This window comes from Anabrus simplex, chromosome 1 (assembly GCF_040414725.1).
Source record: "Anabrus simplex isolate iqAnaSimp1 chromosome 1, ASM4041472v1, whole genome shotgun sequence".
Lineage (NCBI taxonomy): Eukaryota > Metazoa > Arthropoda > Insecta > Orthoptera > Tettigoniidae > Anabrus > Anabrus simplex.
The window spans coordinates 116,283,153-116,306,740 of NC_090265.1; positions in this window are offsets into that span (position 1 = coordinate 116,283,153).

The window sequence follows — 23,588 nt, forward strand, 5'->3', positions numbered from 1 at the left end:
CAGACTGAACGCGGAAAGGCATAACAGTCTATAATGATAATATATGTATTTATGTAATTTTAGGATATGTTTTATCGTTTATTATGTGTGAAGTGAACGACCTATTTCACCCGCCCCTACCCATATGGGTCTCCAGCGACATATCTATAGGGTCATAAACTGGGTTTAAAATCTAATCCAAATTAGCGGCTTAAAGGGTAGGAGAAATACGGGTGTCATATAACTAAAAACGAATGAGAACATTATTTAAAATTTGTAAATAAAAGGGGTTTATTACACTCCTGATGATGATGGGAAATGGTGCAAATAAGCAATGGCGAATTCAAAGGAATGATTACAATGTTAATAATTATTTATTTCGTTGAGAATTGTTGATATTTATTGAGGAGAAGACCGAGTATAACCATAATTGTCTTCAGCATGACCTCGCATGTATGGAAAAATAACGTATAAACTCACTCAAATTATATCTGGGAAAACGTTACACACAAATAAAAACAGGTTTGAATGCATTCTAAACTAGATCTAAACTATTACCCAATGTAATAAATTGCACTGTTCTGTACAAACCAACACAGTCATAAATGCAATAGGTCCGGATTGAACCCAGGACCATAAATATGCAATAACGATTGTACCATCGGGTAAAATCCAACGTCAGTCATGAATGCGTATAAGTACCACGTGAAAACAAGAAAAGGAAAAAAAATCACCCACCTATACACACACAAAATATACACCCAAGCAGCTGGTTTCAGTGGAAAAACCCTGCCACATGCGGGTGTTAGCAGGATCCGAACTCAAACCCTTAGATGCTTGCAGATGGGCTGAAAACCCTACTAAGATATATTCAAGTAAATTCAACACAAATAAAGGGGAAAGAAAGGGTCGCTATCTCCTGTCTTTAATTAGGTCAGCTGAGGGAAAATGAATCAGTTAACATTCAACATTGGAATAATTTTAAAAAGCTGTTACTTCTCTTTGGTGTAAGTCAATTCTTTCGTCCTGTGGGTTACGAGAGCTAAAATACATTAAAAAATTAAAAAATAACATTGAGCTTCCCCTAGGAAAGGCTGTTCACGCAGACCACCATCTCGCAGATAGGCGTGGAGAACAGATATAACTTTTCACTGTCAAGGGCTGATCGTCTCGTCCCTTTACTCTCACTTTCCAAACGTTCAAATTAGTCGACTCTGGACATTCATTCACATCACGTAATCAACGCACTCATTTCAATGAGGTGAACCGTATTTTATTTCTCATTTCTAAATTCAATAAAGCTCTCGCATATCGCAACCCACGACAAGGCTTTCAACTTTCGCACCAGGACTCCTCACTTCAATCACCTCCATATAACATGGCAGCTGGTAAACCCAAAGAAACAAAAATTTTTGTAGCAAATCACCAGATTATTATTATTATTATTATTATTATTATTATTATTATTATTATTATTATTATTATTATTATTATTATACGAGGGGTACACCTTCACCGGGAGTGTCCGAGGACATGTTCGGCTCGCCTTCTCTACTGCCATCTATGTCAACAGACCTTAACTTGTGAACTCCCAGAAGCCTTCGTCTTCTACAATTGGATGTCTCTACCAACGATTTAATTGCTCTCTCTTCTGGACTAAAGCTTAACTACTGGATAGAGTAATATTTAGTTGGCAAACGGTTTTTTTGTTTTTTACCGAGGATTGTTTTGCTTATGTACCGAAGTTGTCAACACTTCAGCTGGTGACTCCTGGATTGTAATCAACCTATCATATACTTGGAGATATGTTCTCTAGCCCATTAAAACTGGGTGTGTGTGCAAGAATCCAGCCTATCAGTGAAGAGTTCTGGAAGCTTTCCCTGATGGTATTAGAAAAGGCGAGCTCTTTAAGGCCGCCTTGTCTGAATCGCTCCAGTGCTTGTGAGTGCGACTTGACGGAGGCCGAAGGAAGGCAGGGGCGAGGCCTGCGTGAGAAAGATCCAGCGGTACAAGGTAATGGCAGAATTTACCTCTGCGAGGCTAGACTATGGTTTTTCGGAGTTCAGACCCCCGAGTAGTGTACCCTCTTGGAGAAATATAATTTCCAAATTTGTTGTGTAAGTTCTGATCTGGTTAATTCCTTGTCCAGCCATTCAACCAAGGCGCTTATTATTCCTATATGAACCACGGACACCCCTTAACAAGTGGTAGCAGAGCGTGGTTGAATGGGCCTGGATAAAACCCCTTTTGACTATTTTATCTGAATTTCGTATTTGAACACTATACATTTTTCGGCTGGGTACCTATTTTTCTAAATTTTTTCAAAATTTCATTCATGTCTGGCACCAGAGATGTTCTTGCTCCTTGGTATTTGTGCAAGTAAGAGCTTAGTTATGAATTAGCGAATAGAAAGGTTCAGTCTGGCAGCATGGTTGCGGCAGATGCGTCTAGATTAAAGGATTATTTAGATCTACCTATTCTTATTCTTGTAGAGAATGAAGTTGGTGAGGCTGTATCCACGATCACCAGCGTCGGCAATCCACAACACCTTCCACCATTTTTGATTAGTAATGCAGCTTTCGAAGCACCTTACCATCCGGCTTCCTCTACGGTATTATCCCTAGGTTTTAGCAGCTTAGCCCATCATTTAGCCACGTTGCTTAAAGAGATTTCAAGATTTTCTGTCAACTCCATTAATCATGTAATTTATTTCTTAATATTTCATATGAAATTCCAGCACCATACTTTGGTGTTTTCCCGATCTCACTTCCAAAATTTACAAATAATCTATCCCTACACCGTAGGTGTTTTTTTCAGACAAAATAGTTACTGATATATCACATATAAAATCCATTGAACTTTTCCGTGCTCACTTGTTGGCTAACTTCATTCCTGCGAGAGCACTTTTTTTTAGTAATTCCGAATTATAATTTCAGAGTGCAAAGACTAGATGAAAATCTAGCTGATTTCATTCAGGATATCAAGTTCTGCACTAGGGTATTTGCCTTGCACTGTTCTGAAGGTCAAATAGTACAGACCATTATTGAAAGCATTTCTCCGTCTTACCGCTCATATTTGTGTTTTGCGTCCCGTCCTCAAATGTTTAGGGAACTTGAGGCAATGTCTGTTTTCGCAGAGTGAGTGAAATAGGCCGATACACTGAGAGTTGCGCGCGACCACTACCATTTTATAATATTTCTCGGCCACCCCCTCGTAAAACTTTCATTCCCCGCAAATGTTATGCTTGTGGATCTGCGGACCATTTAGGGAATAAGTGCCCTCTATTAAATAACACTGCTTCTAAAAATGGATCTTCCACATCTTCAGGTTGCTTCGAATGTGGTTCACTTACACACCTGGCAAAGAATTGTAGCTTACAGTATAGTACACCTTCTTGTTCTACCTCTGGTAACAACAGTAACAGAATTTGACTAGAGTGCCCTGCTGAGTCCTCTTCCCAGTTCGTGTCCCTAGGCTCAGCTCAGATTGGTTCTGATTATACCTTTTAAGGGTCGTCTAAGCTGTCATTTGAAGGTCCAAGACAACACTTTAAAATGGCCTCTGATACTCCAGGATTTGTGCTCTTCCTCAAAATTTAAATAAATAATGAACCTGCCACTGCCCTCTCAGATTCCGGAAGTATTGTATCCATTATTTCAGAAGAATGGTATTCTAAGTTAATGTACCATTGCGAATTTCGTGAATATGTTTCTTCCAGTGTAAAATATGTTTCGGGCAATTCTTCCACTTTAAACATTTTAGGACTCATCCATGCAAAAATTCGTATTTCTAAGTTAATTAAGTTAATTTTTGCTAATAATTTGTCATGCTCTGTAATATAAGGGGCAGATTTCTTGTCTCATTCTAGTCTGGTGCTCGATCTTCAAAATCAATCATGCACCTTCAAGTTTGATTGTAATTTTCATATGCCCATTATGACGTGTAATTCTGCATGTTCGCTTATTACGCCACTTCAGAGTGAGATGACGTTAGACCTTAAGCATCTACCTGAGAATCAGTGTACTAGTGTTCGTGAATCATGTCAGTTATTTTCCGACGTATTTTCTGAAAATCTATGTATGACTGACTTAATCGAATTCGATCCCCGTAAGATTTCCTCCTTATAGGTTACCTCCGTCTAAGATGAAGGCCCTCATGGAAACTATCGGCAAGATGTTGAGCGATGGTATCACTCGACCCTCTAAGTTGGCATATTCTTCACCTATTTTTCTTGTGGCAATACCACAAGGCGGCTTCAGGTCAATAGTTGATTACAGGGCGTTGAATCGTAAGATTTTTCTCCAGTGAGTAACCTTCCCGACTTGTGTTTATGCTTCTCTTGGTTTCGTTTAGATCTCAATCAAGCCTATAATCGGGTACCTTTGCCGGAATAATCGAAACATCTGACTGCTTTCTCTACCGACTGGAATCTGTACGAATAGAACCGTGTGTCTTTCAGTCTCCCTACTGGCATGGTAGTTCTTACTAGATTACTAGATAGGGTCTTCTCTAATATTAAATTTGTATATCTTTACCATTATTTAGATGGCCATATTTTCGGAGAATTTCTAAGAACATTTAGCTCATCTAGAGGAATCACTAAAACGTCTTCGTAATGCAGGTTTGACGGTTAAGCTTTCAAAAGTATCTTTCGCTAAACCATCAATGGCTTTCTTGGGGCATATAGTTTTCACCCGATGGAGTTTTGGTAGACCAATTGAAAACTCAGGCTATCCGTAATTTCAAACCTCCCAAAGATGTTAAAGGGGTTGCTAGATTCATCAGCATGGTAGAATTCTTTAAAAAGTTCATCCCAAACTTCGCTAACTGGGCGGCACTCCTGTATCTTCTTCGTAGGAAAGGTGTCACTTTCGAATGGTGTGCTTCTCAACAAGCCGCTTTCGAGAATCTCAAATTAGCCCTTTACAATGCTCCCATCTTGGCTATGCCGGATTTTTTCAGGAAGTTCATTATACAGAGAGACCCGTCTTCATCGGCTGTCGCTGTGGTTCTTCTACAGGAATCTGAATTCGGAAGGTAGCCCAATGCCTATGCGTCTCGTACCTTGTCACCTCAAGAGGCCAAATATTCCATATATGAACTAGAGGGACTCGCAGTACTCTTTTAGAAAAAATCTGGCTTTACCTAGAGAATGTCAGGTTTGAATTAGAGACCGACAATCAGGCTCTAAGTTGGGTGCTTGCTAGGCCCCGTCGTACCGGGTGCACCGCTCACTGGGCTATCAGCATTTCGGCATTCCAGTTCGACGTGCGACACATTTGGGGATCTAAGAATGTGGTCGCAGATAGGTTAAGCAGAATGTTTCCTAATCACCCTATAATTTCTTCTGATTCTGAAGAAGTCCCTCCACCTTCTCTCCCCGCACCTTCGGATGTAATTGCCATTCTTACTGACGCTCCTATGTTATACCATAACATAGCAAAATACCAGCTTGAAGATCCGGTCCTGGCTCCCATAATTGAAACCCTTTCTTCTGGGGAACGTGTTGTCCCTTATCGACTGAGGAACGGAGTCCTATTTTGCCCATCAAAGGATGATCGAAAGATAAAAATTGTTTTTTACAAGTTGCTTAACGTTGCACAGACTCTGATAGGTTTCATGGCAGCGATTGGACAGGAAAGGACTAGGAGTGGGAAGGAAGCAGCCGAGGCCTTAGTTAAGGTACAGCCCCAGTATTTTCCTGGTGTGAAAATGAGAAACCACGGTAAACCATCTTCAGGGCTGCTGGCAGTGGGGTTCGAACCCATTATCTCCCAAATACTGGATTCTGGCCGCACTTAAGCAACTGCAGCAATCGAGCTCGGCAGGAAAATTGTTTTCCCATGAATTCTAGTACCTATGATCTTCAAATATTACCATGAGACCCATTATGGGGGGCATCTGGGCATTTTTAAAACCAGAGAGAACATAAGGGAACTGTTCATCTGGATGGGAGTGAGCGGCGAAATTAAAGAATTGGTAAAGCATGTAAAACTTGTCTGATTAGCAAGCCAACATTATCTACCAAGGTAGGATAAGTGTCATCGCACCAAGCTTCTCGCTCTATCGAGAGATTGTATACTGATTACGTGGGATCCTTCCCTCAATTAAAAGGGAACGGTAATAAATTCATTCTTGTGTGTGTGGACGGTTTCACTCTATTTTTATTTCTGTTTCCTAGTGGCTTGCCACTGCACAAACTACGATTTCTTGTCTCAATTCAATATTTGCATCTTTTGGGCCATGTTAGTATATTTTTTACGATAATGCTTTCCCGTCCAATTTATTTTGTAAGTTCTGCTTCGATCTGTCTATTTCACACGTCACTACGTTGGCAAACTACCCGCAGCCATCTCTCGCTGAGCGGGTTAATCGAAATTTTCTATCAGCGTTTATTCTTCTTGGGACATTTACTTGCATTGGCTACTTTTAGCTTTTAATTCGGCCATTCATGAGTCCCAGAAGTTTCCTCCATTTTCTCTTAGGCTTAAATTCGTCCCAAACACTGCATTGTCAAATTTGTGGCCTATCAATGGGCTCTTACCAGAGACAATAGAGCCAGAGAATATCTGGGATCTATGGAGGAAAGTTAGAAATAATCTTAAGGCCTCTCACATGAGAGTAAAAATGAGGTATGGCCGTGGACGAAAACCCACTAATTCAAAAGTTGGAGATCAGGTCATGGTTAGAACTTTTGTTCACGCGGGCAATGTTGCCCCCAGATTTCATTACTTTGCATTATTTTAGACTTTTTTACTCCTGTCACCCTTCTGGTGAGTAATCCGGAGACTGAAAGTATTTTTCGTGTACACCTGTCTTAAGTAAAGCCTGTGTGAAGGATTTTCTCATGGTTTAATATAAATCACCAAGTGATTAAATTGCTGAATTAATTATATTTCTTTCCGTAGTGTATTTAATTAGTATATGTTTAAGTATGATAGGAGATAAGGTAAGAAGGCCTTCTGCTCCTTTTGGTTATCAGAAATTATGTATGTAAACTAGTACTTATTCACATGTTTAAGTTGCATATTAAGTTTTCTTTCGTTGTATAAAAATTATATTACATAAAATCAGCTTCATGGTCCGTATCGCACTTCAATAGATTCACAATTAAGTATTTATTTTCCACCTAGTCGATACAATGATTGCTTAAGGCAATTTTTAATGGTCAAACGGAAGTTCTTGACACACCTATATCCCCCGCTCCTCCACCTCCTCAGGTGCAAGAGCAAGGAAGAACGCATCATCAATATTACACCCGGCGCAAAACTGTGAAAGAATGACAGGAGTTACTATTCCAAAGGAAAGCAGGCTTAATAAGATTTGACAACTAGGAATTAGTTATATCTTCATCTACATTAATAATAAGAGCCGCACTGTGATATCAGGATTTCTTCATTTCGATAATTACTTATAAATTGTATAATTTTTAATTTATAAATTGATCTTTTTTCATGAATTATTAAGAAAAGAATATTTATTAAGAAAATTTCTCTATGGAATATTGTACAAGTGTTTCCTTGACGACTGCTTTCTATTGTAGAAATAATTTATATATTTTCTCTTGAGTTATTTGTTTGTTTTAATCTTGTCAATCTTATGTTAATTTTAAGGACACTTCCTCTAAAGCATTACTTTGTCAATTTTATACATTTTTCATCTAAACAGTGTTATGTGGCTGAAGATGTTGATAATATACGAAACATGTACCACTTTTGACCATTAAAAATTGCCTTAAGCAATCATTGTATCGACTAGGTGGAAAATAAATACTTAATTGTGAATCTAAAAATTATATGTAAAAACCGTCCATTCTCTAATTTCTACGTACTCTAACATAAGTCGCTCCTGCCTACAAACTTGACCAGAATATCCGTGGTGCCCCTACTCCAAAGTCGCTAGCCTTGAGCTGAAGTATATATATACATACAGTACATATAGCATCTTCGTACAACAGTTACTTTCGCCAGAAAATTTGCATGTTATAGTACAGAACGTTACATGAGAGGCCATGTGAAATCAACCGGGGAGAGATGCCGGCCCGAGATGTGGGCCCGCTCCGTTCCGACTAAGACTCCAAAAAACTACCTCTTTTGGGCCTGTGTTCGTTGGAAGATGCTGGGAAGCAAGACTTAACCGCCCACTCCAGTGGCGTGCGGTGAACATATTCATTATCCCAGCTGCAAAAAAAGTGTTTTAAATATAAACAATCGTAGCCCCACTACACTCTATAAAGTCAACATTACCATTTTATAAGGCTGCATATTTCGTGGGAAGGTGTACCTGAGAAAGATCTTTCAAGAATATTTTCAACCACACGCTCGCACATACTTCCAAATTGATATTCACGGCATAATTTGATATATAGCAGATTTTAAACAATGTACTTATTGTTTAATCCGGTGACGCTTTGTGATAGTACAGCCATGCTTTTCAAAAAAATACACTGGGACTAACTATTTGTTTTTTATTTAAAAAGCCCAATCTAAACTAATCAGCAAAATTTAACTGGTATTTTACCGTCGTTGAAGTTACAGTTTCACTCGCATACTGAGTGTACGTGCATCAACGACAAACGAGGGGAAATATTTGTCACGACGTATAACACACGTTATATTAATGAATAATGCCACAGAACTCGCGAAACCTTCACCTATAATCCAATAGGAACTCTACAAATTTCACTATATACCACCATCACAGACAACGATTCGTGCTTATCTCTGTGTTCATGCTGGGCAACCTATACTTTTCTGCGGCTGTCGGAACACAGGAACATATACTCTGCACGTGCCATCAATGAGTTGCTCGAAACAACTGTATACATGCCGAAACCTAAGACTACAATATATTCTTCTATATTACAATTGATTTCATATACTGGCTCTATTTTTATTAGCGAGACGATGTGCAAGTGGCTATACTGTTAAGATGTTTATATTTTTCTTGCGGTCTCTAGTGTGTGACGCTGAAGACTTCGAGTGTCAAGTATTAAAACTAACATCCCTTTCCTAAGCTAGCTGGTCTGTCGCTGTAAATTGCTGTCGGAGGAGGGGCCACAGCATCGCCTCGGCGAAACTTCAAGTGCATGCGGCACCCAAGCGACCTTAAATTTCGCTGGGGGCAGCTCTCTATCGCGCCAGCAATGAAACCCAGCTCACTGGAGAAGCTGAACTGCGGTAGTGCGAGCGGATTGTCGAGACAGCTTTACTTGGCTAGGCTTAGATGTTCGCAATTCTTTTAAACACTATAAAAAGCGTTCTAAGGAATAATTAGAAAATGTTAATACAAATTTCTTTACCCCAGCAGTACTGGGGTAGTTGGAGTTCAGTGCACCCACTGTCCCACTCTATCTTCGGGCGAGACCTTAGGATTTGGTCTCGGACTATCACTACCCTGGCTTCAGCCCTTACTCTATCGGGAGGGTGGTATCTCAGGGTACCTAAAGGGTCCGAGCATCCCCATCCAGACATCGGCAGCGGCGCCCTATCATGCCTTCAACCCTGGATACTACTACTACTACGGATTTGGACAACTTCGGACAACTCTACTTCAAGAATATGAAACAAACAAACAATGATGGACTCTTAAAAGAGATTTACTCGAAGTTATTTATGTATGTTTCATGTGCTAATGTACCTCAAGATTTCCAAACGGTTCATCCCGCTGTAAAACCTTAGGTGGTGGAAGTCTGTACCAGGGGTACACCTTCCTCGGGTATTCCAACCGCGCTCCTTCTCTAAGACCATCTATGTCAACAGACTTCAACTTGTGAACTCCCAGAAGCCTTCGTCTTCTACAGTTAGATGTCTCTACCATCGATTTAGTTGCTCCCTCTTCTGGGCTAAAGATTACTGCTGGATAGAGTAATATTTATTTTGGAGTTGGCAAACCGTTTTTTTTTTTACTGAGGATTGTTTTGTTTAGGTACCAAAGTTGTCAACACTTCAGTTGGTTTCTCCTCGATTGTAATCACCTATCAGATACTTGGAAATATGTTCTCTAGCCAACTAAAACCGGGTGTGTGTGCAAGAATCCAGCTATCAGTAAGGAGTTCTGGAAGCTTCCCCTAATGGTACTATAAAAACCTGGCACTGTAGGTCCGTCTTGTCTGAATCGCTTCAGTGCTTGTGAGGGAGACTTGACGGAGGCCGAAGGGAGGCAGGGGCAAGGCCTGCTTGAGGAAGAACCAGTGGCACAAGGTAACAGTAGAATTTACCTAGACATATGATAGCCTCTGCGGGTATTTTGAGTGGAAGGTTTCAACCTCTTTTCCTTTAATGTAATTTTGTAAGAAGTTGGTTCCAATGTAGAATTCTCGGCAAGTCTGAGGACTGGATCTAATCACTACTGGGAAATATGTAGTGTAAGGGAACAAAGAGTGACGACCCTCAGTTTTTTCCCTTTCAACGTTGCACTGGGTGACGATTCTATCAAACTTCAAAATTTCTCGGCCTTAAATGTTCCTTCTTTAGTCGCACGTTATAGTATAGGATTAGTCTATGCATCATTGGACCATAAGCCCACTTAGAGTTTTAGCAATTTCTATAAGGAGTGAAAGTGTTTCTCCTCCTTGTATTTTGTTTATTGCCGGTTATGTGCAATCATTTCCTTTTCCCATTAAGGCCATGTATTAAGGAAATTATGCTCCCTGTTAATTCGGTAACTGTTTCTGCTTCTTGGTTCCATTTAGGAACAGTGCTTAATGTTATTGTGGAGTAATTGATGAACACTCTAAAAGATATGTCACCCGATGGGTTTCCTAGTGTAATTTCTGTGTATCAAAGGAAACTGACTGCCTCTGCGAGGCTAGACTATGGTTTTTCGGAGATCAAACTCCTGAGTAGTGTACCTTCTTGGAGTAAATCTTGCTCTTGTAAAATATTGTACCTGTCAAGAGCAATAATGCTCGTTTGTATGTAAATTAACTACCTGGTAATTATCACTAGTTTTTGCAACTGATTTTCGGACTTCTAAGTCCCCGATATTGTAGAGCTGACAAGCTCATTAATAACTTGTTATATTCTCTGATATTCATTCAGATTTTCTATCTCTCAATTTTTAGCTAGAAAAAAGGAAAGGGAAGAAGTAAAATTTCCAAATTTGTTGTGTTACGTTCTGCTCTAGTTAATTCTTTGTCCAGCCATTCAACAAAGACGCTTATTATTCCTCTGTGAACCACGGACAACCAGTAACAATTGTTATTATTGTTATTATTATAGACTAGGCCTAACATCTAGGTCAATGGTGTATGTACCGTAATTCTACCGGCAGGACGACCCAAAGGGGTTCGGGCCAAGGGTCTGGACTAACAAACGTAAGGACCAACCCAGAGGCTACAATGCGCAAGACAATAGGTTTAACAACTTGACTAGAACATTTATTTTACAAATTAATAACAACGAAAAGGTTTGGAAGCGTTTGGGAATTAACGTGTATAAGTAGAGGGTTTTGACCCGTTTTCATTATTCACCTGTAAGTGGGGGACCAGACCCATATAAAACAGATATATAATTCTCTCCTCCTACAAGAGGACCTACATCAACGTAAACTATTTGGCTTGTTACCAGATAATATTCGAACAATAACACTACTGGCCTGATATCTAGTTCACAAATGTTCTCAAATGAATTATACATCTAAAAATCAAGATAAAGTTTACAACCCATTAACGTACAATTCCAAGCAAATCACATCGCTTCTCAATCTGAACGCCCAGAACATTCTGGCACTTTACATTTCATTCCCTTGAGCCAATTCTTTAGCTCCTACCGTCACTACAAGGCAAGACATCGATAACTAAGGCTCAAGTGCCCACCAATAACTAATGATAGCTTTAAAACAAGACATCGAATTGAAAAAAGGTTACACTTAGTTTCAAAGTACGTTTTACAATGATAGCACAAGACGAAGCTTGCTGATATCAGCACACAAACCAAAGATGCCAGATACATGGCTTTACATTTCCATTTCTTAGTTCCTCCCGTTATCCTACCAGCTTTTGAAAACCTTAAAATATTACCTGCCATGCTCCCTCACAGTATTTGGTTCGAAGAAAAACAAAAGATCTGCTTAAAGAACAGTAGGTGAATGTTGCCACCGCCCGGCGAGAAATAAATAAATAAATAAATAAATAAATAAATAAATAAATAAATAAATAAATAAATAAATAAATAAATAAATAAATAAATAAATAAATAAATGGGTACCGGCGAGAAGGGCGCCCCAGGATGGAAAAAATCCTTACCCTGGATTCATAAGTTAGGAACAGGGAGAGAACACATTTATTATAACACAGCAACGGGCGTGATGCAAAGGAAGCAAGCGTAATTAAATAGATACCAACGAGCTAAATAGCACACCAACATACGCGACGATTTTTAAAAGGGGGGTGGGGATAAACTTCACGGCTCAGATCTCCCCCCTAAACACCAACACAGGGTTGGAAAATAGTTTTCCACACATTGAACTGCCTTGTAGAGTTCGTCATCTTGAACACTTGCTGGATATAGAATAGTATTCTTGCTTTACAATTAATAATTATATATTCTTGCTGCACACAAAAATGAAGAAGCGAGTCCTTGCCAGGATTAACCCGGGATGTGGCAAGAAAAACACGTAGACTTAAGTCAATGGAAGATGTCTCCAGCAATCGCCAGGGGAAAAATTGGGCCACCAGGGCCGGCAAAACACATAGCTGGGATGAAACCCAACTAGACAATTGAGCTACATGCGCAACACTCAGCCGCAAAACGACACCCATAGTAGTAGACTGTCTCGGAGCCTCCTTGGGCAAGACGGGCGCTAGAAAACATAATCGTTCTGAACTAGGTAGCAGTAAGACACGGCAGCCGGAGTCGATGATCGTCAAGAATCGCAGACATGAGGGGCCCTTCCCATGGAGCAGCGGGCCTGGGTGGATACTCCAGTCAACTGTAAAATATATTAGAAATCCAGCAAAGGTGTCGAAAAAAAATCCATCCACAGGTGCGGAATTCAGGAGGCCAAGGCAGTGCAAGTAACGGGACCGGGAGCATGGGAGCAGTACGGGTGCGATAGGACTCCGGGAGGACTCATATTAAATAATACATTCAGATATAAAATATCTTAAGCTTACTTGGGAAGAGTACATCCCCAATCGAGAATTAAGTTGAGTCAACCCCCCTTCCCCGAGATAACCAGGTTAAAGCCTCATACCACATGAAATCAAGGTACCCGTAGCCGAGGCAGTCTGTCACACCTTTAATCTGCAAACACTCGGCAGGACATGATGATAAACATTCACCTGAAGACATACAATTCTTTTGACTAGGCGACGGCAACTTAATGAGCCCGTCTCTGGCCTTTTCACGGTCTAGTCAGCTACTATTCGGTCTTTGCGTACAATACCTCGCCACATGACCAGGGATCCCACATCGAAAACATACAACATTCGAAACCCTAGGCGGTACCTCTGTACTCGAAAAAAGGCTAGGACCTTGTGCCTGTTAAGATCGAGAAGGGCACTTATTACGAAGATGTTCAAAAGCGCCGCAGCATAAACACCTTTTTGACGGGGCGGGTTTGCGAGTAACCGAACGCTCAGTAACATCCCGATCAGAAGAAGGAAGATCAGCAACGCGAAGTGAATCGCCATGACGAATGCCCTCCGCAGACACAACCATGGCTTCCAGCTCGGAAAAATTACGAGGCTAAGCAACAAAACACAAACAAGAAAGATACGAGGGAGCAATCCCTTCCACGATAGTAGAAACCACCTGCTCCTCCATATAATCAAGTGCGAAAACCCTGGTATAATATTTAATGCCAGAAATACATTCTGATAAGGTCTCGTTTGAACGTTGCACTCTAAAATAGAATTTTTGCACAAAAGAATTAAGAGCCCTAGCAGGGATAAAGCGAGTTAGTAAATGTGCGTGAAACTGATGTAACGAAAATTGTTCAGGTATTGTATTAACAATCTCATCAGAAATAACTCCAACAGTATGCGGATAAATAACCTGTAAAATGTGTACATGCGTCAAACCGAATACTTTAGCTCCATCCAAGAATTAGACAAGAAAATGAAGAAACGCAACCACATCACTCGCCGAATTCACGGAATAGTGAGGGCTTCCCTTCAGCATGTTATTCAATGGATGAGGAATACTTCAAAAGGGTGAAACTTGCGAAAACAAGGTTGACTGTTGACTCGTAGACTGATATTTTGAAGAAACATTTAAAAAGGAGATATGCGGCTCGAGGGAAGCTCGCTGTCCGTCAGATCCACGGTCAGGAGTAGGCTGGTTTAACTCGCCTACTACCGGCGCAGCGGAAGGTAGCACAGGCTTCGTTTTGATAGACGGGACAGCTAGCCAAGCCTCAAATTTCTCTAAAAGTTTAGAGGAATTGTCCTTTAAATCCTGAACACCTGCTCCTTTAATCCTAATGACAGCATATCTTCCTCACGATGGACGTAATGCATCAAATGATCCTGTACACTTTTAAGCTGATGAGGCGAAGCTACGTCGCTCTCCAGGAAATCCGCCACTGAAGCGATATCAGAGAGATTAGCCTCGATAAGGGATACCGAAATCACGATCTCGCTTTTGGTATAACAGGGCACTGATACATTCCTATGTAAATTGTTCCTTAACCAAAGTTCATCGGCCTTAACTGTCCCTTTTGATTCTATATTACGTATCGATAGCTCATATAGCAACTCCTCCTTCCGCAAGGCTCCCGAATAAACAATATCTCGAGTAGCCATAGTATAACTGATACAAGACACAAGGCAGAGTTAAGAAATACCGAGACGAGAGAGCTCCCAGGGCTCAAATTTCGCAAGTAAGTTAAGAAAAAGTCCAGATCGAACCACGCTCTGCTACCAGTAATTTGTACCGTAATTCTATCGGCAGGACGACCCAAAGGGGTTCGGGCCAAGGGTCTGGACTAACAAACGTAAGAACTAACCCAGAGGCTACAATGCGCAAGATAATAGGTTTAACAACTTGACTAGAACATTTATTTTACAAATTAAGAACAACGAACAGGTTTGGAAGCGCTTGAGAATGAACATGTTTATGTAGAGGGTTTTTACCCGTTTTCATTATTCACCTGTAAGTGGGGGACCAGACCCATATAAAACAGCAATATAATTCTCTCCTCCTACAAGAGGACCAACATCAACGTAAACTATTTGGCTTGTTACCAGATAATATTCGAACAATAACACTACTGGCCTGATATCTAGTTCACAAATGTTCTCAAATGAATTATACATCTAAAAATCAAGATAAAGTTTACAACCCATTAACGTACAATTCCAAGCAAATTACATCGCTTCTCAATCTGAACGCCCAGAACATTCTTTAGCTCCTACCGTCACTACAAGGCAAAACATCGATAACTAAGGGTCAAGTGCCCACCAATAACTAATGATAGCCGTAAAACAAGACATCGAATTGAAAAAAGGTTACACTTAGTTTCAAAGTACGTTTTACATTACGTCGCCATAAGACCTATCTGTGTCGGTGCGACGTAAAGCCTCTAGCAAAAAAAAAGAAAAAGAAAAGAAAAAAAAGCGTTTTACAATGATAGCACAAGACCAAGCTTGCTGATATCAGCACACAAACCAAAGGTGTCAGATACATGGCTTTACATTTCCATTTCTTAGTTCCTCCCGTTATCCTAGCAGCTTTTGAAAACCTTAACATCTTACCTGCCATGCTCCCTCACAGTCTTTGACTCGACAAAAGACAAGTGATCTGCTCAAAGAGCAGCAGGTGAATGTTGCCACCGCCCGGCGAGGCGAGCCAGTCTCGGCGGGAGGGGAATGACCCAGATTTACGTCAGCGCGCCCCCTCTTTCGGAGAACCGGGAGAGGGTGAGCGCAAGCGTGCAGGGCATGAAAGAAAGATAGAAAGAAGGAAGGAAAGAAACAAAGAAAGAAAGTGGACGGGCGAAAAGGGCGCCCCAGAATGGAAAAAATCCTTACCCTGGAGCCATAAGTTAGGAACAGGGAGAGAACATATTTATTATAACACAGCAACGGGCGTGATGCAAAGGAAGCAAGCATAATTAAATAGATAGCAATGAGCTGAATAGCACACCAACATACACGAAGATTTTAAAAAGGGGGAGGGGATAAAATTCACGGCTCAGTGTACGTAAGTAATATCGTAATATCCCTTCTACGTAATACTCTCATCCTTTCTTTACAATTAATTCGTAAGTAAGTAAGTAAGTAATTCGTCTTTATTCGTGGCGAAGTTAGGGCTCAAGGCCCTCTCTTACACTTAACCACAATATTTAAAATGATTAACGTACATATAATATTTAAATACAACAGATCTTTTAAAATAATTAAAATAATTAAATTTTGAAGAGAGATAATTCGGTACACCTATGGTACTAATAGAAAATTTGGAGATTGTAATAAAAAACTATTATAGAATCTACAACACTACAATCTAAGTGTACATGATAATAAATATAAAACTAACACTAGTGATAATAAGAGACGGAAACACAGAAAAAAAACTATAACTAGTAAATATATTTCTAATTTTTATGAATATATGCTCATTCACACACTCATTCACACTACACACATAGAAAAGTCAGCTAGAGGTATTCAGAAAGTGATTCCGGCAATCCATCTTAAATCTCCTATGAGAACGCAAATCCCTAATGGTAGCAGGTAGGGTATTCCACAGCCTCGCGGCAGTGACTACAAAGGAGCGGTTGTAGGTCCTGGAGTGACTGAGAGATATTGTTAAACAGGAGCCAGATCGTGTATCGTGGTTATGATAGGAGGAGAGGTAATTAAATTTTGAAGAGAGAGAATTCGGTACACCTGTGTTTAGAACTCCATGCAGAAGAGACAACATGTGGAGACTGCGACGCTCATGAACACGAAGCCATGACAACTCCCTGTAATAAGGTGAAATGTGAGAACCATATCGCAGCTTAAATATGAATCGAATACAGGTGTTTAAACTCCGTTCAAGCATCTTGTTACTGTCTTGAGATATGTCCGTAAGTACAGTGTCGCAGTAGTCTAGAATTGGTAAGATTAGGGATTTTACCAGTTGTATTTTAAGATTTTTTGGAAATATAGTAGAGTAGCGTTTGAGAGGAAAAAGGGATTTCTGCACTTTACGGCATGTATTTGTCACTTGTTCAGTCCAGTTGAGGGTCTCAGTCATTATAACGCCTAAGTTTCTTACTGACGTACAATAGGGCACGACAATGTTATTTAAAATAATTGGGGGTACATGTCTACTTTTTAACAAGTTGAGGTTTATTTTGGTACCAAATATAATAGCCTGAGTTTTGTTAGGATTTATTAACAAGCTGTTATTTTTTGCATAGTCATTCAGTCGTCGTAAGTCAAAATTTACTCTGTCAATGGCTACATCTATGTCTTGTGGATATGAGTGATAATAAATCTGAAGATCATCTGCATAGATATGGTACTTGCTATATTTCAATGCATCCCCTATGTCGTTCACACTAACAACAAATAAAAGTGGGCCCAAAACCGACCCCTGCGGGACACCTATTGATTTGTTGTGTCAACGACAATCCCAGACTTAATTACCTGGACGAAAACAAAATGTGGTCACACTATAATTGAAATGAAAATGGGAACCTAGCTGAATTCAAGGCGGGCATAGTTCGGATCTCTGTAGATAACTGCAGTAAAAACTCCGTTTGGTTGAGTACCAAAACCCTCTTACGTTATCATTCCCCTGAAAACTAATGGAAGTAACCATTTTACAGCAAAACAAACTACACCAAAGAAACGTTAAATAAAATAGTAATTTGAACTACAAACTACCCACAAGGACATAAAATTCCCCATATATACAGAATCTACGTCACTCAGACTTGTTACTAAATAAAACACGGTGCCATTCACTAGTACATTCACCGTTTAAATGAAAAATGGAACTAGTCAGCCTTCATTTCCTCATGTCGCCTCCGTCATCTTCGGGATGTCCATTGTGAGTCCAGTGGTCCATAGCGCCTCTGTTGATGGCAGTGAATACTAAGTGCTGGCTGGGATTGTTGCGACGAATATCTATATTTCTGGTCACCGGGAAATACAGGTATCTGTGACACAGATACACGCAGTTAATGGCGTCACACTCGAATCCTCCAGTTTATATGCTGTACTGCACGGGTTTAATTCAGTAGCGGCTCGGGGGGTGTAAGTTTGGTGCAGCCCAAAACATACGCGTGTGCTGTAAACGTGTATATTTTGAATAAGTGTGTTGGGTAATCTACCTAGGAGGAAATCAGGTATCGGGGTGATGCTTTGGGAAGATAATGGCTTGCAAATCATCCACTGCATCATTTTCAAGCACTTACTTTAACAAGCACAATATAACTATAGAGTTAACTAAAAAAAGCAAATATTACATTCGATAACATATGTTGCTTAAATGTTAAATATATTCTTCGGTCCTCTGAAGCAGCGAACTTGACAATGATGTCATCGTAAAAGGGCACTGTATCCATCAAGACGTTGAGCAGTGACTTCTCCAGTGATATGGTTGCCAGCGCCGTCAGCCTCTCCAGGGATGTTGAATTCCGTAAGTAGGTTTATTTCCGCTTAAGGCATGAAAAGCTTCTTTCTACTACGAAGCTGGTAGACGGTATAGTATATCATTTATATGTTTCTTTGAACACGTCCTTGAGTTCATTCTTACTAAGCGACAGAATTATTTCCTCCCAACTGGTATTTTTGTAGGTAACATGTGTGTGTCATATATCGTGGGATAACAGATTTTTAAGTTCCTTAGAGCATCAAGATGGAGGATTTTAGAAATTCTTCAAACTTAGAGTTGTCTCGTAAGCAAAGACATTTGATCTTCTGCATATCTTGAAATCTTGTATCAGTTTCTACGGAGACCAAATCCAATATACGAAAATAAAGTACTCAATACTTAAGAAAATTTTATTTTCTGTTTTTAAACCAAAATGTCTTTTCAGTTCAATTTTGGTTTTATACTCAGCCGTATGAAAATAGGTTTTAAATGTTTCTTCATTCCTTTATTTACAGTTCACTCACAATTAATCCGCCGCACGCCACGATTCACATGATAACAACGGACATTTATTTTCACTATGAAAGAATACTCCGTACACCACAACTCCAAAGCTTCTTCATACAGCTGTTGAAACAGTAGCCACCGGGAGAGCTGGCCGTGCGCGTAGAGGCACGCGGCTGTGAGCTTGTATCCGGGAGATAGTAGGTTCGAATCTCACTATCGGCAGCCCTGAATATGGTTTTCTGTGGTTTCCCATTTTCACACCAGGCAAATGCTGGGGCTGTACCTTAATTAAGGCCACGGCCGCTTCCTTCCAACTCCTAGGCCTTTCCTATCCCATCGTCGCCATAAGACCTATCTGTGTCTGTGCGACGTAAAGCCCCTAGCAAAAAAAGAAAACTAGCCACAACTCTCACGATAAAATATGCTAGTAAATTTGTCTTTATTTAATTGTGTTTTAGCGTGAGATTGAGGTACGGTACTAACATTGTCAGCAAGCTATAGAAGCCGTCATGCGTTCACCCTAAGCAGTGGCCCGGGTTGCATATTCGGGTGTGTTCGGATAATATCGGCCCAGCTCGTGCCATGCATCCAAAATCCTAGCGCCTCAGTGGGCTGCACACAGCCGTATGCGTACTGCTGGCGGTCTACCGCGTTGTCATAGCAACCGTTGTGTTACACGTCACAAGTCAGCCCGCACTGCTACGAGCATTGAGAGGGCTGCACTCAGACTGCAAGGCGCACTCGTAAAGGAAGTGAACAGCGGTGCTTGCTTAGTAACTACGAACGCTACGCCTCTTGAGTAATCACAACATATAGGATGCACTCTTTGGTTTCTTTTAATGAATAGATTTTAAAGAGAAATGACAGGGATGCAGAAAATGATAGGCAATTATTCTGAGAAATATTAGTGCAGCCGGGCTGTACCTGATGCACTTGAAAAGCCGCTACTGGTTTAATCCAACGTCCCGGGATCGGATATCTTGAGACAGGGTAATCAATTCGACTGCGCACAATATACTTGTTGAGCACAGGTTATGATGTCTAACTCTGTCTTTCCGTTCACTCCACTTCACTAATTAAGTTAGTCTTATCCGACATTTCTTCAGGGGTTGTTGTTTGAGTCATCAGTCCATAGACTGGTTTGATGCAGTTCTCCATGCCACCTTATCCTGTGCTAACCTTTTCACTTCTACGTAACTATTGCATCCTACATCTGCTCTAATCTGTTTGTCATATTCATACCTTGGTCTACCCCTACCGTTCTTGCCACCTACACTTCCTTCAAAAACCAACTGAACAAGTCCTGGGTGTCTTAAGATGTGTCCTATCATTCTATCTCTTCTTCTCGTCAAATTTAGCCAAATCGATCTCCTCTCACCAATTCGATTCAGTATCCCTTCATTCGTGATTCGATCTATCCATCTCACCTTCAGCATTCTTCTGTAACACCACATTTCAAAAGCTTCTATTCTCTTTCTTTCTGAGCTAGTTATCGTCCATGTTTCACTTCCATACAATGCCACGCTCCACACGAAAGTCTTCAAAAACATCTTTCTAATTCCGATATCAATGTTTGAAGTGAGCAAATTTCTTTTCTTAAGAAAGCTCTTCCTTGCTTGTGCTAGTCTGCATTTTATGTCCTCCTTACTTCTTCCATCGTTGGTTATTTCAGTACCCAAGTAACAATATTCATCTACTTCCTTTAAGACTTCGTGTCCTAATCTAATATTTCCTACATCACCTGCCTTTGTTCGACTGCACTCCATTACTTTTGTTTTGGACTTATTTATTTTCATCTTGTACTCCTTACCTAAGACTTCATCCATACCATTCAGCAACTTCTCGAGATCTTCTGCAGTCTCAGATAAAATAACAATATCATCGGCAAATCTCAAGGTTTTGATTTCCTCTCCTTGGACTGTGATTCCCTTTCCAAATTTCTCTTTGATTTCCTTTACTGCCTGTTCTATGTAAACATTGAAAAGGAGAGGGGACAAACTGCAGCCTTGCCTCACTCCTTTCTGGATTGCTGCTTCTTTTTCAAAGCCCTCGATTCTTATCACTGCAGACTGATTTTTATACAGGTTGTAGATAATTCTTCGTTCTCGGTATCTGGTCCCTATCATCTTCAGAATCAAAAATAGCCTGGTCCAATCAACATTATCGAATGCCTTTTCTAGATCTACGAATGCCATGTACGTGGGCTTGTCCTTCTTGATTCGATCCTCTAAGATCAGACGTAAAGTCAGGATTGCTTCACGTGTTCCTACATTTCTTCTGAAGCCAAATTGATCTTCCCCCAACTCAGCTTCAACTTGTTTTTCCATTCTTCTGTAAATAATACGTGTTAAAATTTTGCAGGCATGAGATACTAAACTGACAGTGCGGTAGTTTTCACACCTGTCAGCATCGGCTTTCTTGGGAATAGGTATAACAACATTCTGCCGAAAATCGCATGGGACTTCTCCTGTCTCATACATCTTGCACACTAAATGAAATAACCATACCATGCTGGTTTCTCCTAAGGCAGTCAGTAATTCAGAGGGAATATCATCAATTCCAGGTGCCTTGTTCCTATTTAGGTCACTCACAGCTGTCAAACTCTGACCTCAAAATTGGGTCTCCCATTTCATCAGCATCAACAGCCTCTTCATGTTCCAGAACGAAATTATCTACATCGTTGCCTTGATACAACTGTTGGATATGCTCCTGCTATCTTTCTGCTTTGTCTTCTTTCCCTAGAAGTAGCTTTCCATCTGAGCTCTTAATATTCATGCACCTAGATTTCCTTTCTCCAAAGGTTTCCTTGATTTTCCTGTATGCAGCATCTACCTTTCCCAGGACCATACAGCCTTCGACATCCTTGCACTTCTCCTTCAGCCATTCTTCCTTAGCTACCTTGCACTTTCTATCCACTTCATTCTTTAATCGCCTGTATTCTTTTCTGCCCTCTTCATTTCTAGCATTCTTGTATTTTCGTCGTTCATCAATCAGGTCTAGTATCTCCTGAGTTATCCACTGATTCTTAGTTGATCTTTTCTTCCTTCCTAACATTTCTTCAGCAGCCCTACTGACTTCATTTTTCATGACTCTCCACTCTTCCTCTGCTGTGTTTCCTTCGGCCTTTTCATTTAGTCCTTGTGCAACATGTTCCTTGAAACAATCCATCACACTCTTTTCTTTCAACTTGTCTAGATCCCATCTTTTTGCATTCTTTCCTTTCTTCAATTTCTTCAACTTCAGATGGCATTTTATGACCAACAAGTTGGGGTCAGAGTCCACGTCTGCTCCTGGGAAAGTTTTGCAATCCAACACCTGGTTTCTGACTCTCTGCCTAATCATAATGAAGTCTATTTGATACCTTCCAGTGTCTCCAGGTCTCGTCCACGTATACAGCCGTCGTTTGTGGTGTTTGAACCAAGTATTGGCGAGGACTAAATTATGGTCAGTGCAGAATTCAACCAGCCGACTTCCTCTTTCGTTCCTTTGTCCCAATCCAAATTCTCCTACTGTGCTACCTTCTCTTCCTTGGCCTACCACTGCGTTTCAGTCTCCCATCACAATTAGATTCTCGTCACCTTTGACATATTGTATTACATCTTCTATCTCCTCATATATTCTTTCAATTTCTTTATCATCCGCTGAACTAGTAGGCATATAGACCTGCCCTATTGTGGTGGGCATTGGTTTGGTGTCTATCTTGGCGACAATAATTCTTTCACTATGCTGGTCGTAGTAGCTTATCCGCTGCCCTATTTTCTTATTCATTATTGAACCAACTCCTGCATTACCCCTGTTTGATTTCGTGTTGATAATTCGGTAGTCGCCTGACCAAAAATCCTGTTCTTCCTGCCAACGTACTTCACTTATACCAACTACATCTAACTTTAGCCTATCCATCTCCCTTTTCAGATTCTCTAACCTACCACAACGATTCAAACTTCTAACATTCCACGCTCCGACTCGCAGAATGTCAGTATCCATCTTCCTGATGATCGCCCCCTCTCGTGTAGTTCCCACCCGGAGATCCGAATGGGGGACTAGTTTACCTCCGGAATATTTTACCCGGGAGGAAGCCATCATAAGTACATCATTCATACAGAGAGAGATGCATGTCCTCGGGAGGTAGTTACGGCTGTAGTTTCCCGTTGCTTTCAGCCGTGTAGCAGTATCAACACAGCTAAGCCATGTTGAGTATTATTACAAGGCCGTATCAGTCAATCATCTAGACTGCCGCCCTTGCAACTACCGAAAGGCTGCTACCCCCCTTTCGATGAACCATTCGTTAGTCTGGTCTCTCAACAGATACCCATCCGATATGGTTGCACCTGCGGCTCTGCTATCTGCATCATTGGGACACGCAAGCCTCCCCACCGCGGCAAGGTCACATGGTTCGCAGAGGAGGTCTTCAGGGGTAGAAGATATTAATGATAATGTTAATTCGTGTACGGGCTCTATATGAATACAAATAACACGTCCGCGCACTCTTTTCTTTCTCCGGTATGAGTTCCACTCCTATATTTTTCTAATTTGAACAGTACTCACTGATATCTGTATTCACACTTC